The sequence below is a fragment of the Saccostrea echinata genome, unplaced genomic scaffold (genome assembly GCF_033153115.1).
Source record: "Saccostrea echinata isolate AGI-Se365-2 ecotype Australia unplaced genomic scaffold, CSIRO_AGI_Sech_v1 ptg000029l, whole genome shotgun sequence".
Classification (NCBI taxonomy): domain Eukaryota; kingdom Metazoa; phylum Mollusca; class Bivalvia; order Ostreida; family Ostreidae; genus Saccostrea; species Saccostrea echinata.
This window is the reverse complement of record NW_026889778.1, coordinates 31,658,503-31,672,185: the sequence shown is the minus strand read 5'-3', so window position 1 is coordinate 31,672,185 and position 13,683 is coordinate 31,658,503. Positions and strand designations below refer to the sequence as shown.

Sequence of the window (13,683 nt, the reverse complement as noted above, 5' to 3'; positions counted from 1 at the left end):
TATAGCATGTATGGATAAAGGAGTGCAAAATTGTGAGTTTTATAGTCCCTGCTTCCCTGGAGTCTCAGATGTAAGGTTTAAATCAAAATTTATGTTACAGTGTATCTATAAAAATCTTCTTCACTCTTTCTTTTCTCATATCAGTCAAACAATTGGCATGATTGTTATCATCATTGAGACTGCTAATAAAATTGTGAAATTCATGGTCCTGGAGTCACAGATTCTGGAGTTAGGGTGGGGCTTTATTGATCATATAGTAAAGTTGCATATATAAAGTTTTTAGCTCATCTGAGCTGAAGGCTCTCCTGAGTTTTTCTGATCAAAATTTTTACAGTTTCATCTTCTCCAGAACCACTGGGCCAATTTCAACCTAACCTGGCACAGAGAATTCTTGGGTAAAAGGGATTCAAGTTTCTTTAAATGAAGGGCCAACTACTCTTCCAAGGGGAGATAATTAAGAAAACATAAAAATTGGGTGGGGTCATTTAAAAATCTTCTCAAGAACCACTGGGCCAGAAAAGATGAAATTTATGTGATACCCTCCTGACATAGTGTAAATTCAAGTTTATTCAAATCATTACCCGTGGGGTAGGGTGGGGCCACTATGAATGATCAAAGTTTTACATGAATATTAGGGATGGCAATTGTTAACCGGTTACTCGGTCGGAACGATGGTAATCAGTTAGAAAATCTGTAATTGGTTAGTTGGAAAAAAATTAAAATAGAAGAAAATTTCCCTAAAACACGATTTACAATGTTAGACAACCCTGAATATTGATTATATATAGTTATAAAGCACATTTAATTTGGCTGATTTGGAGGTAAATAATTTAATTACCACTCTCAAGATTGAATTCGTTGGGGTAATTGGTCACTTTACAAAGTGTTAATTGCTGTTTAAATACCATGTCATTACCCAGCCTGTCCTAAATTTCTTTAATAATGATATTAATTAAAGCTTCTGTTAAATGATTAAAATGAAGGCAATGTGTATCTTACCCCGTCTATCCTTCGCAGTTATCTGTCATAATATATTTTCAAACAAACATGATTGTAAATTATTTCAGACTCAGTTTCTGTTTATGGTGACAGTGCACAATGACCTTGCATCAAAACAATATCAATTTCTGTGATATCTTAGAGATGTTTCACAGTTTCCTTATTTTTCAGCTCACCTGAGCTTTTCTGATCACCCATTGTCCATCGTCCGTCCATCTGTCCGTCCGTCCATCTGTAAACTTTCAACATTTTCAACTTCTTCTCAAGAACCACTGGGCCAATTTTAACCAAACTTGGTACAAAGTATCCTTGGATGAAGGGGAGTTTAATTGATAAAATAAAGGGCCAAGTCCCCTTACAAGGGGAGAAAATCAAGAAAAGACAAAAATAGGGTGGGGTAAAAAATATATAAAATATATAAAAAAATATATAAAAATATATAAAAAATCTTCACAAGAACCACTGGGCCAAAAAGCTGAAACTTACGTGGAAGCATCCTGGAATAGTGTAGATTCTAAATTGTTAAAATCATGACCCCCGGGGGTAGGGTGGGGCCACAATAGGGAATCCAAGTTTTACATTGAAATATATAGGAAAATTCTGTAAAAATCTTCTTCTCAAGAACCTTCCTTCTTTCTCTCTATTTACTTTTAAGTTTCAACATGAGCTCCGATTGTTTGTTTCCATAGTGGGTATCAACTCGTAAACATCTTGTAATTATTTGAAATGGTTAAAATTATTTCAGTGAACTGCCAAGGTTTAGGTGATATTGCAAAGCGCAAGGATGTTTTTAATTACTTAAGAGCCTTAAAATATAATATTTATTGTTTACAAGATACACACTTTTCATGTGATGTTGAAAACGAAGTAAGAAATTTGTGGGGATACCAGTGTTTTTTCAGCTCATACTCCACAAACTCTAGGGGAGTGGCAATTCTAGTTAACAATAACTTTGATTTTAAACCTCTTTCAGAAAAGGGTGATGTTGATGGGAATTATATTTTACTTAAAGCTTATATAGAGGGCCATGAAGTATTGATATGTAATATTTATGGTCCAAATAATGACAAACCACTTTTCTTTGAAAATTTACAAAAATATATTGATGATATGCAGTGTAGTAATATTATTTTGTGTGGCGATTTCAACCTAGTTTTAAATCCTGACTTGGACTATTATAATTACAAATCTATAAATAATCCAAAGGCAAGAGAAAAAGTTTTGGAAATAATAGAAAATAATGGTTATGTTGACCCTTTCAGACAGCTGCATGAAAATGAGCATAGATATTCATGGAGAAGGAAAACTCCATTGAAGCAAAGCCGTCTAGATTTCTTTTTAATATCTGAAACCCTCATGTCTGGATTAGAAAAGTGCACTATAGATGCTAGTTATAGATCAGACCACTCCATAATATCCTTATCTATAGCTTTTAATGATTTTAAGAAAGGTAGGGGGTTATGGAAGTTTAATAATTCTTTACTTCATGACGAAAATTATCTGCAGGTAAACTTCGGTATCTCAACATCGGATATGTCGACAACCTGGGATATGTCGACGTCCTTCCGCAGTCCCGGCAGTATTTACTATATAAATGATTTGCAAAAACTCTGATATGTCGACCTCGGTAATGTCGACAACCCGGGTTATCTCGACGTATATTCACAGTCCTAAAAGCAAAATTTACCTGGTATATGTCGACATCGGCAATTTTCTGCTATACTGAACCTAACTGTTTGTCAGATAAGGTAGCTCGTCACGCACGGACGACTCCGGGTATCTCGACGTCATCAACATTTCACACCATACACACTGGCCCATATTTTGACTCCACGCTGCTTAATTAATTCTATAGATTGTGTTTGTAGGTGAATCCCAAGCCCCCTCGGCGTCTTTGAGAAGTTACCTCCTTAATCTTCAGCTTGGGTAATATCATTGCTAAATCTACATGATTCTGCGCAAATGTACAGACGGTTATTGATATCGAAACCAAACTAACTTTTAAATTTGAAAAAGGTACCCGAATCAGCCATAATTCATGCATCTGTAACATCACTACGTTAGTTTAGATACACAAATCTCTTAAAAAATTAATTTTAATGTACATTCTTCCTGAATGAAATAAGAAATAAAATAATCCGCATTTAATTTTTCTCCGTATATCGGATGTCGACTTTATATGGTTCGAAGTTTATAGAGCGCATTTCGTATCCTGTTCTGACAAAAAGGCAAGTTACACGCGAATGCTGTAACTTTGTGCTGAAACTTTGTGAATTTAGAAGATTTCGATAAAGAACACGTTTTATAAACAAGATTTTTAAAATAAATTCTCAGATTTTCAATAAAAATAGGGGGAATTCTGAAATATGTTGAGCTACAGTCTATATTGAAGTCATGTACATATAATAAGCTTATCTGTTTTGCTATGCAGTGATTGCATTAAAAATGTTATTTTAGAGGTTCTGACAAAAAGGCAAGTTACACGCGAATGCTGTAACTTTGTGCTGAAACTTTGTGAATTTAGAAGATTTCGATAAAGAACACGTTTTATAAACAAGATTTTTAAAATAAATTCTCAGATTTTCAATAAAAATAGGGGGAATTCTGAAATATGTTGAGCTACAGTCTATATTGAAGTCATGTACATATAATAAGCTTGTCTGTTTTGCTATGCAGTGATTGTATTAAAAATGTTATTTTAGAGGTTAAGAAACAATATGCAATCCCAGTGTATAACTTTGACAACATAGGTAATATTCCAGACACAAATATTTCTTTCACTGTTAATGATCAGCTATTTTTAGAAACTCTGCTTTTAGAAATAAGAGGTAAGACTATTTCCTATGCATCATATATCAAAAAGAAAAGAGAAAACAGGGAGAGAGACTTAATAGAAAGTATTAAATTGTTGGAAGAAAATGTTTGTGAAAATAATATTGATGAATTATATAGTAAAAAACAAGAATTAGAGAAAATTAGAAAACTTAAATTGCAAGGTACTTATATCAGAAGTAGAGCAAAATGGGTTGAGGAAGGTGAAAAACCATCACACTATTTTTGCACATTAGAATCTAGAAATTTTACTAGTAAAATTATACCTAGATTGGAGGATAATTATGGTAATGTTATTTATGACCAATCAGAATTCTTAAAGGAAACAAAATTATTTTATGAACAACTACAGGTAACTCTTGATGGCTCGAACTTCGATCTCTCGAAGTTCTTGATCGCTTGGTCCCAAATTTTTCCACTATATAACTAAGCAAATTTACTCTTGATTTCTCGAACTCTTGATCTCTCGAAACCCTTGATCCCTCGAAGTCAAAATGCAGTCCCACTATGCATATTCTAATAGAATTTACCCTCGATACCTCGAAGTGGCTATGTGTATACAAGATTATATAATTAGCACCTTTACCTTGACATTTAAATGGCCCCAGGCAGAAGAGGCGGGTCTCGAGGAACTGGATGTTCATTCAGGTAACATTTCTGCTGCAGGGTGTTAATTGATTTATAATTAATCATATTTTGCCTATATGCTATTAAAATAATTATCATGGACTGTCTTATGATAATTTAGAGACGCAGTGTCATTGAAAAGTAGTAATTGATTAAAGGACAAAACCCTAATTTAAATTTTATTTCGAGTCAGTGTCAAAATTAAACGAAATATGAAAAAAGCAGAAACAGCCTAAATGTCAATATGACGACTATTATTGGACAAATACTTACAGAACTGCTTTCAATGATCATTTTTGGAATAGTCAAAACTATGTAACACGCTGTAAAATGTCGTTTTCATGTAACGAATGCGTAGTATTATGTCCGTATTACAAGGAATAAATAAATATACATGAAATAATGATATATATTTCTTGCTTTATTCAGTTTCATGAAATATTCATCTGAATTATGAAAATTATAAAAAACCACATGTAAAAGGTTAGCACTGCATGAAAATCATTACATCCGGTAAGACTAATTTTAAAACCTGTCAACAAACCCAGAAAATTCCGGACTCTTGAAAACTCGAACTCTTGATCTCTCAAAGTTTTTCCTCGGTCCCGCGGACTTCAAGGTATCGAGAGTTACCTGTATATAAAAAAAGTGCAGTCAACCCAAATACTGATTTATTTAATGAGTTAAATAATGAAGAAATACCAAAGCTTTCAAGTAAAGAAGCAGAATCTATAGAAGGTGAAATTACTTAGGAAGAAGCCTCGGATACACTTTACAGAATGAAATCTAATAAATCCCCAAGGTCCGATGGTTTTTCTGCTGAATTTTTTAAGATGGTTTGGAGATATATTGGTTCTTTTGTAGTTAGATCTATTAATTACAGTTATAAGAGTGGGAGTCTCTCTATCACACAAAGACATGGGATTATTACACTTTTACCAAAAGGTGATAAGCCAAGACAATACTTAAAGAATTGGAGACCAATCACTTTGTTAAATACCATCTACAAAATTGCATCTGGCACTATTGCAAATAGACTAAAAAGATACCTTGACAAAATTATCAACCAAGATCAAACAGGTTTTATCTCTAATAGATATATAGGTGAAAATACAAGGTTAATATATGATATAATGCATTATACGGAAGAAGAAAATATACCTGGGTTGTTATTACTTATTGATTTTGAAAAAGCCTTTGATATTTTGTCATGGAATTTTATTCAAGGAGCACTTAAATTTTTCGACTTTGGCCCCTCAATTAGGAATTGGGTATCGCTTTTTAATACAGACATTACATCTGCAATAAAACAAGGTGGTAATCTCTCTCTGATAGAATTAACATCCAGCGGGGTTGCAGACAGGGAGACCCATTGTCCCCTTATATATTCATTATATGTGCAGAAATATTAGCAATCCAAATTAGATTAAACAAAAATATTAAAGGTATAACTGTGAACAATGTTGAAAAAAAGATTTCTCAGTTAGCTGATGACACTTCTCTTATTCTTGATGGCAGTAAAGAATCACTTACAGAAACATTGGAAACACTAAGGAGTTTTTCAGAAATATCTGGATTACACATTAATTATGCCAAAACTTGTATAGTGTGGATAGGCTCCAAAAAGTTTAGCAATGAAATCTTACTGCCAAATTACAATCTTAACTGGGGAACTACTAGATTTACTCTTCTAGGAATACATTTTGATGTGGAACTGGATAAGTTACAACAACTAAATTATGATCCCAAGCTAGTTCAGATTAAATCAATACTTAAACAATGGGGAAAAAGGTATCTAACTCCAGTAGGGAAAATTACAGTCATTAAGACATTAGTTTTTACCTTTACTAAATCACATTTTAATGTCAATCCCAAACCCCTCTGAATCATACTGTAAAGAATTAGAAAAAACGTTCTTCTCATTTTTATGGAATAATTCAATTCACAGGGTTAAAAAAGAAGTTATTGTTAAAAACTATGAAGATGGGGGATTGAAAATGTTAAACCTTACGTCTTTTATATCTTCATTGAAATTATTTTGGATAAGACATCTCATTTTTACAAATAGGGGCATGGAACACCTCATCCCAAATTTCAACTTAGAGAAATTTATAAACCGTGGGACTGATTATGTCACAACTTTTCTGAAAACTTTGAAAAATAAATTTTGGATAGATGTTTTCAAATCCTGGTTCATATTACAAAATGATGAGAAAACATCTGAGGTTACTGGTGACTCGCATTTATTTTATAATCCAATGATTCATATTAGGAGAAAGCCTTTTTATAATAAAGAAATGTTTGACAGCAACATTAGACAAATTAATGATATCATTAATGAAGATGGCTCACCCTTAAGTTTTGAATATTTTTGTAATACTTATCCAAAAATAAGGATTAATTTTTTAGAATATAGTTGTATTATTCATGCTACTAAATTTTGGATAAAAAATTCTGGTCTTAACAAGCCTATCAAAAAGCTAGAAAATCCATTAGTTATGTCAAATATTTACAAGGTGATGAAATGTCGTAAATCCAAATGTTTTTATGAAATTCTTAATCAAAACTCTTCTGTGTCAACAGGTAAAACAAAGTGGAGTGTGATTTTACAGATCGATGATAAAGAATGGAAAAAATTTCACAAAATACCCTTCAAAGTGACAAAAGACTGCAAACTCCAATGGTTTCAGTATAGAATTATAAACAGAATTTTAGCAACAAATTCTTTTTTGTTTAAAATTAAAATGACTCTAAATACTGCAATTTTTGTCACTCGCAAGAAAAAACAATAGAACACCTTTTATGGGAATGTGATTATACACAATTACTTCTAGAAGATTTTGTAATGTTTTTTGAAGATAAGACTGGTCTAGTGATAAATATTACGAAGAAATCCATTATTTTAGGTTATATAGATAATTATACTGATATTCAAAATACTATTATCCTTTGGCTTAAGTGTTATATCTATACAGCAAGATGTACTGTGAAACCTTTGAATTTATGTGCTGCAATATCACAAATGAATCTTTATTATGAAACACACAAATTTATGTCTTATAAAAATGGTGGAAAGGAAAATTTTTATGCCCAGTGGAACAGATGGAAACAGCTTTTCTCAACTCTCTCTCTCTCTCTTTTCTCTCCTTTATCTCTCTATTTATTCTTAAAAAAAACTAGGGATGTCAATTTTTCCAATAATTCATATTCAAATATTCAATAAAAGTATTCAAATATATTCGAATATTCGATAAAATAAATAAATCTGTTTTATTTTAAATATGCATCATCGTATACTCTCATGAAAGGTTTAGCGTAGGTATACTTATATTGGAAGTAAAGTTGTATGAAGACATTTGTAGGTTTACAATAAGAAATTCCATTTGATATTTGTCAATGTTTGAAATATATAATTGATTTAAATGTAGAAAAGTCTAATTTTAACAAATGAAATGTGTATTTATAGTAGCTCCAACTGAGGAACCAGTCGTCTTACAAAAGGGAAGATAGTCGTAACGGTATACTGTTCAGATTTCAATACGTGTAATAAATTACAATTATCTGCCTGATAAGAGATATGATTATAATCTTTGATACATGTAAACCAATATTTCCATAGACAATTTTCCTAGGTAATTAACTAATTTCCCGATAATGAATATAAAATTCAGGATTATGTACAACCCGAGATAATCAAGTAATTTACACATTTATTCTGAAATTAAGCCCTTTACAATATTAATTACAGATTAATTCTATCGGACATTCATTCAATGATCAATTAATTTTATTTTGATAAGTATACTCTTTATGCCTTTTAGACATTCTTAGATTTCATTTTTGTCCTCGATTCTAAATCCGATCGTATCTAACTGATAAAAACTATGAAAGTACGTTTTCTATTATACATAAAGCATTTTTGTACAATTCTTTAACACTTTACTCAAAACAAAATACATGTAATTTAGTAAATCTATAAGATAAGAAAGTAGTGAAAGAAATCATGTGATCAACTTGATTGCTAGTAAATTAAACAGGGATAATTCCAGCACTGTTCTAATCAAAATTTATTAATCACAGTACTTCTTTTTATGAAATCTGAAAAACATCGAATATTTGAATCTTAAATTCATATTCGAATATCAACTCATCGAATGAATATTCGAATGTTCGAATATTCGTTGCCATCCCTAAAAAAAAAACATCATATTGTATTAACTTCAATGTACAATAATGTAAAAGAGATGTGAATAAAAAATTAAAAAAAAAAAAAAGAACCACTGGGCCAGAAAAGCTGAAACTTATGTGGAAGCATCCTGGGGTAGTGTAGATTCTAAATTGTTCAAATCAGGTCCCCCGGGGGTAGGGCAGGGCCACAATAGGGAATCCAAGTTTTACATTGAAATATATAGGAAAATTCTGTAAAAATCTTCTTCTCAAGAACAACTGGGCCAGAAAAACTGAAACTTATGTGGAAGCATCCTGGAGTCGTGTAGATTCTAAATTGTTGAAATCATGACCCCCGGGGGTAGGGCGGGGCCACAAAAGGGAATCCAAGTTTTACATTGCAATATATAGGAAAAATCTTTAAAAATCTTTTTCTCAAGAACCACTGGACCTGAAAAGCTGAAACTTATGTGGAAGCATCCTGGTGTAGTGTAGATTCTAATTTGTTCAAATCAGGACCCCTGGGGTAGGGCGGAGCCACAATAGGTATAACAAGGAGGGAAATCAGCATGGCCAAAGTTACTCAGGTGAGCGATGTGGCAAATGGGCTTTTTTTTTTCTTGTTTACGAAATTGAAATAAAATATAATATATATATAATACTAATCAAGCATTGACAGAATATTACTAACGTCTCTTTTAGTTTTCTTGTGTATATAACTAGAGTTTACTTGAAAAATAAAATATAAGGAAAATGTGTATTTGGATACAATTAACCAATTAATTGGTCAAAACGTCTTGCGGTTAAACGATTAGCAATTCTGTATTTGATTGCCTTCCCTAATGAATAATATATATATATAAAAAATCTTTAAGAATCTTCTTCTTGAAAACAACAAAGCCATAATCAGTGAATATTTAAATGGAAACATCCATAGGTAGTATAGATTCAAGTTTGTTCAAATTATGACCCCTGGGAGTAGGGTGGGGTCACTGTTGATGAAGATCAAGAAGGGCCATTGTTACTCAGATGAGTGTTGTAGCCCATGGGCATCTTGTTCTATATTTAGCAGATAAACTAGATGCATGGTTATGGTGATCAGGGATGTCTCTTCAAAATTTGTGAATTTTACTTCGCTTCATATGTGATACTTGCCTCAAAATAACCTATGGATTTTCCCTGTCTAGTACCTCAACTCAACCACAGAGAAAAAATGCTCCCTCTAGATCCCCCTACTTCCGCGCATGTTCCTTGCTTTTTCTCTGTGGTTCGCAATCTTGAAAGGCAACGTCTAGCCTCAGTTTGACTTTTCATCTGTGTATTACTGTTTAACTAGATTTATCGGTGATAATTTTACCACGATAGTAAAGTACATTATTTACTTGATACTTGGTAAGTTTTTAGCTCTTCTGAGCCAAAGAGCTAATGCTGTGGCCATATGTGCGGTGTGCGTAAACTTTTTAGAATATGGGCCATAACTCAAGAACCCCTTGGCCAATTATTGTCAAATTTGTCACAAGGTATCATTGGCCCAAGGGCTCCTGTTTATACTAAAACTAGGGTTGTGACCCTTAAACAAGGGTAGATAATTAGGAAAATAGAAACAAAAGTACTGGTTGCTAAAAAAAAAATCTTTTTCTCAAGAACCACAGGGCAGAATATCACCAAACTTACACAAAAGGATGAGGATATGTTGTAGATTAAAAATTGTTCAAGGCATTACCCTGGGGCAAAGGGTGTGGTCTCAAGGTCACTTCGAAGTTGACCAAAAATTACATTTTATTAAAATGTTGATATTTTGCTTACGATAAGGACTAGGATCATCAAATCTTGTCAGTTGATGCATCTAAGGACCTCATATCATGTTGACTCAAAAGTAGGTCACGGTGACCTACTTTTTAAATTTTGCGGCCATTCTTTTTCAAAATGATTTAGAAGCATATTTTGAACAATTTAAGGCCTATGATCATCAAACTTTGTCAGTTCAATTGATGTATCTTGGTTCCTCGGAGTATGTCGACTAAAAGGTCACCTTGTCACTTAGGTCACCTTGACCTACTTTTTGAATTTTATGGCTAATCTTTTTCAAAACAATTAAGGTCATTAATTCTAATACAGAGAGATTTAGAATCATTAAATCTTGTAAGATGATGCATCTAGGGGCCATAAAACATATGTATTAAAAAGTAGGTCACAGTGACCTAGTTTTTGAACTTTGCAGGCATTCGATTTCAAAGTGTCCTAGAGGCATAATTTGGACATTTTAAGGCCTGTGATCATAAAACTTTGTAAGTTGATGCATTTTGGGTCTTCAAAAACGTCAACTGAAAAGTAGGTCACCGTGACCTAATTTTTCAATTTATATGACTATAATTGAATATTTCAGGTACTAATTGGCTTAGAATCATCAAACTTTGTCAGTCGATGCATCTCGGGTCTTTGGAGTAGGTTGACTGAAAAGTAGGTCACCGTGATCTACTTTTGAAAATTTATGGCTTAAATTAAATATTTCAGGTACTAATTGGCTTAGAATCATCAAACTTTGTCAGTTGATGCATCTTGGGTCCTCGAGTACAACAACTGAAAAGTAGGTCACTGACATACTTCTGAAATTTTATGGCTGTATTTAATATTTTCGGGTACTATTTGGCTTAGAATCATCAAACTTTGTCAGTTGATGCATCTTGAGTCCTCAGAGAATGACAAGTGATCAGTAGGTCACCATTTCCAACTCTCAGGTACTAATTGGCTCAGAATCATCTTGGGTTCTCAGAGTGTTTCATCTAAAATGTAGGTCATGATGACTTACCTTTGGAATTTCAAGGCTTTATCTAAATATACAGGATACTCAGAGGCTTCAAATAGAAGTGAAATAGAAGTGATATAGGTTGTACAGTTTATCAGAAGAGCGATTCAAGGCCCTTGGGCCTCTTGTTTATATTTTAATGGACTTTTGAGCTTGAATACTGTTCGTAATCTCTATATATTTCATAGATTTTTTTGTCACTGTGGAAAATTTTGATTTTAGATTTTATCTTACAATAACATGATTTATGTATGTCAGATGTGTCTATTTGAGATTAAAATATGGTAGAATAGAAAAATGCAATTTCAGTATTTTTTAAAGAAACTTTGAAAAGGTAAACTAACTGGACCCATTTTTTTTCTCCCTGAACAAACAAAAAACAAATAGAATGCATATTTATAAATAGAATAGAAGTAATTATTTGATTTTAGATCCTGGACTTAATCATGGCATGAGATGTACATAATACATGTATGAGTAAATTAATTAAAGCACTGCTGCATGTTATTTTATTAAAATACTAGACTTTGACCCATGTGTGCATGGGTTGACATTGTTATGAATCCATGTGCATATCGGACATTTACAAAATAGATACATTGACACATTCATATTGTAAGGTACTTTTGAGATAAACAATGAAATTCAATGTGAATATAATTCTGGTGGGTTTTTGTTTTTGTTTTTGTTTTTTTGCAAAATTGTTGCGTAACGGCGTAGCGCAGAATGGGTTTGACCCCCGATTAGCTATAAATCAAGTCATGAGTTCTCGAATCACGCCGGAGCTTACAAAAAAAGCTACATAATTTTCACCTTTCCTAACAAATTTAATAAAAGAAATTATGGATATTTATTGAAAATATGACGACAACAACAAAGAATTCAGCACTGCTGATACATATCAAGCAAAGTAATGAAAATGAAGAAATGTGCTAAGCTGGTATTTTTACACTAATCAGTTATTAAACTAAAGGTGTAACAAATTTTGTAACAATTTTAACACTGCAGGTCTCAACTTGTTCAAAATATGACCTCAAAAATAAAAGAGTTAAGCACTGCTAATACATATACTTTATATATACACAGGTAATAGACATGTATATAATCTGTTAAAGCAGAAATGAACATGGAAAAATGTGCTACACCTGTTTTTTTTCCACAATTTAGCAGATGTGAAGCAGAACAGATTATCTTGCAAATACCCCCCCCCCCCCCTTCCCAAAAAAAAGATACTGGTTGTTCAAGAGATCAGAATAAAAATTAAGAATATCAAATGTACTTTATATATGATATAAGAAAATGCTCTCATGATTGTCTGTTTTGATAAAAATTAATATCCTTGAATTAGTACAGTATAAAATATATGGGAAACATAAATTATCATTATTATTAGATAAACCAAGCTTAGTAGGAAAGTAGGAACTTGAAAGTACTTCTTGCTGCAATAATGAAGACTTTTCCTGGGGGGGTGGGGGGGGGGGGGCAACTCTTTTTGGATCATGCAATATCATTCCATTTTTTAATTGAAATCATACAATGTAATCAGAAACATTTTCAAATAAATGTTTCTGATGTAATTATTCAGAGCCTAATTTTTTTCCAAAATATTTAGTTAAGTCTAAGTTTACTGACCTTGACCGATTCTATTCTGGGACAGTCAATGAGAATTTGGGAGCGGGATCTTGAACTGAATATGGGAATTTTTCTTACTTCATACGTAAGTAATGCAGCAAAAATTAAAAAAAAATATCTCATTAACATTTATATATCTGTTTAGTGATAACAAAAGGTAATCTACTGCAGTATTAAACGATCAAAAGTCATTACATTACTTGAGAACTGTCATGGCTGCTGAAGAAGACAACTTGTTTTCACGCTGGTGTATTTTTTTCTTGTGACGATTTAATAAAACGTTAGTTTGTTTGCTACGATTAAATATAATTCATTTCATCAATGAGTAAATTTTTTTTTTTAATCTTAATTTTGTCCCACCTCATAGTTTTGAGATTTACTATGCATGGTTTATATTTTACAAACGATTGATATTTTAGCAGCATTGATAGAATGAACTGTACGGACCGCAAGGGCTGACTTCAGACTACCTATCAAGCGTAGTTACCATGACAACCATTACATATTTAGAAGAACAGGCCTTCCCTTCTATATGACGTACTGAAGATCAGTAACAATAATTTACATATTTCACCCACTTTTTTGAAAGTTAAAGAAATTTTTGGAGGTGAATTTAAATA

At 32.3% G+C, this 13,683-nt stretch overlaps 1 protein-coding gene across 2 annotated transcripts in view; it reads left to right on the top strand.

Annotated features, from left to right (window-relative positions):
* The window catches only part of LOC133195808 (neuroglian-like), a 594,903-nt gene that overhangs the window by 197,215 nt on the left and 384,005 nt on the right, over nucleotides 1–13,683 (top strand). The window lies entirely within an intron of this gene.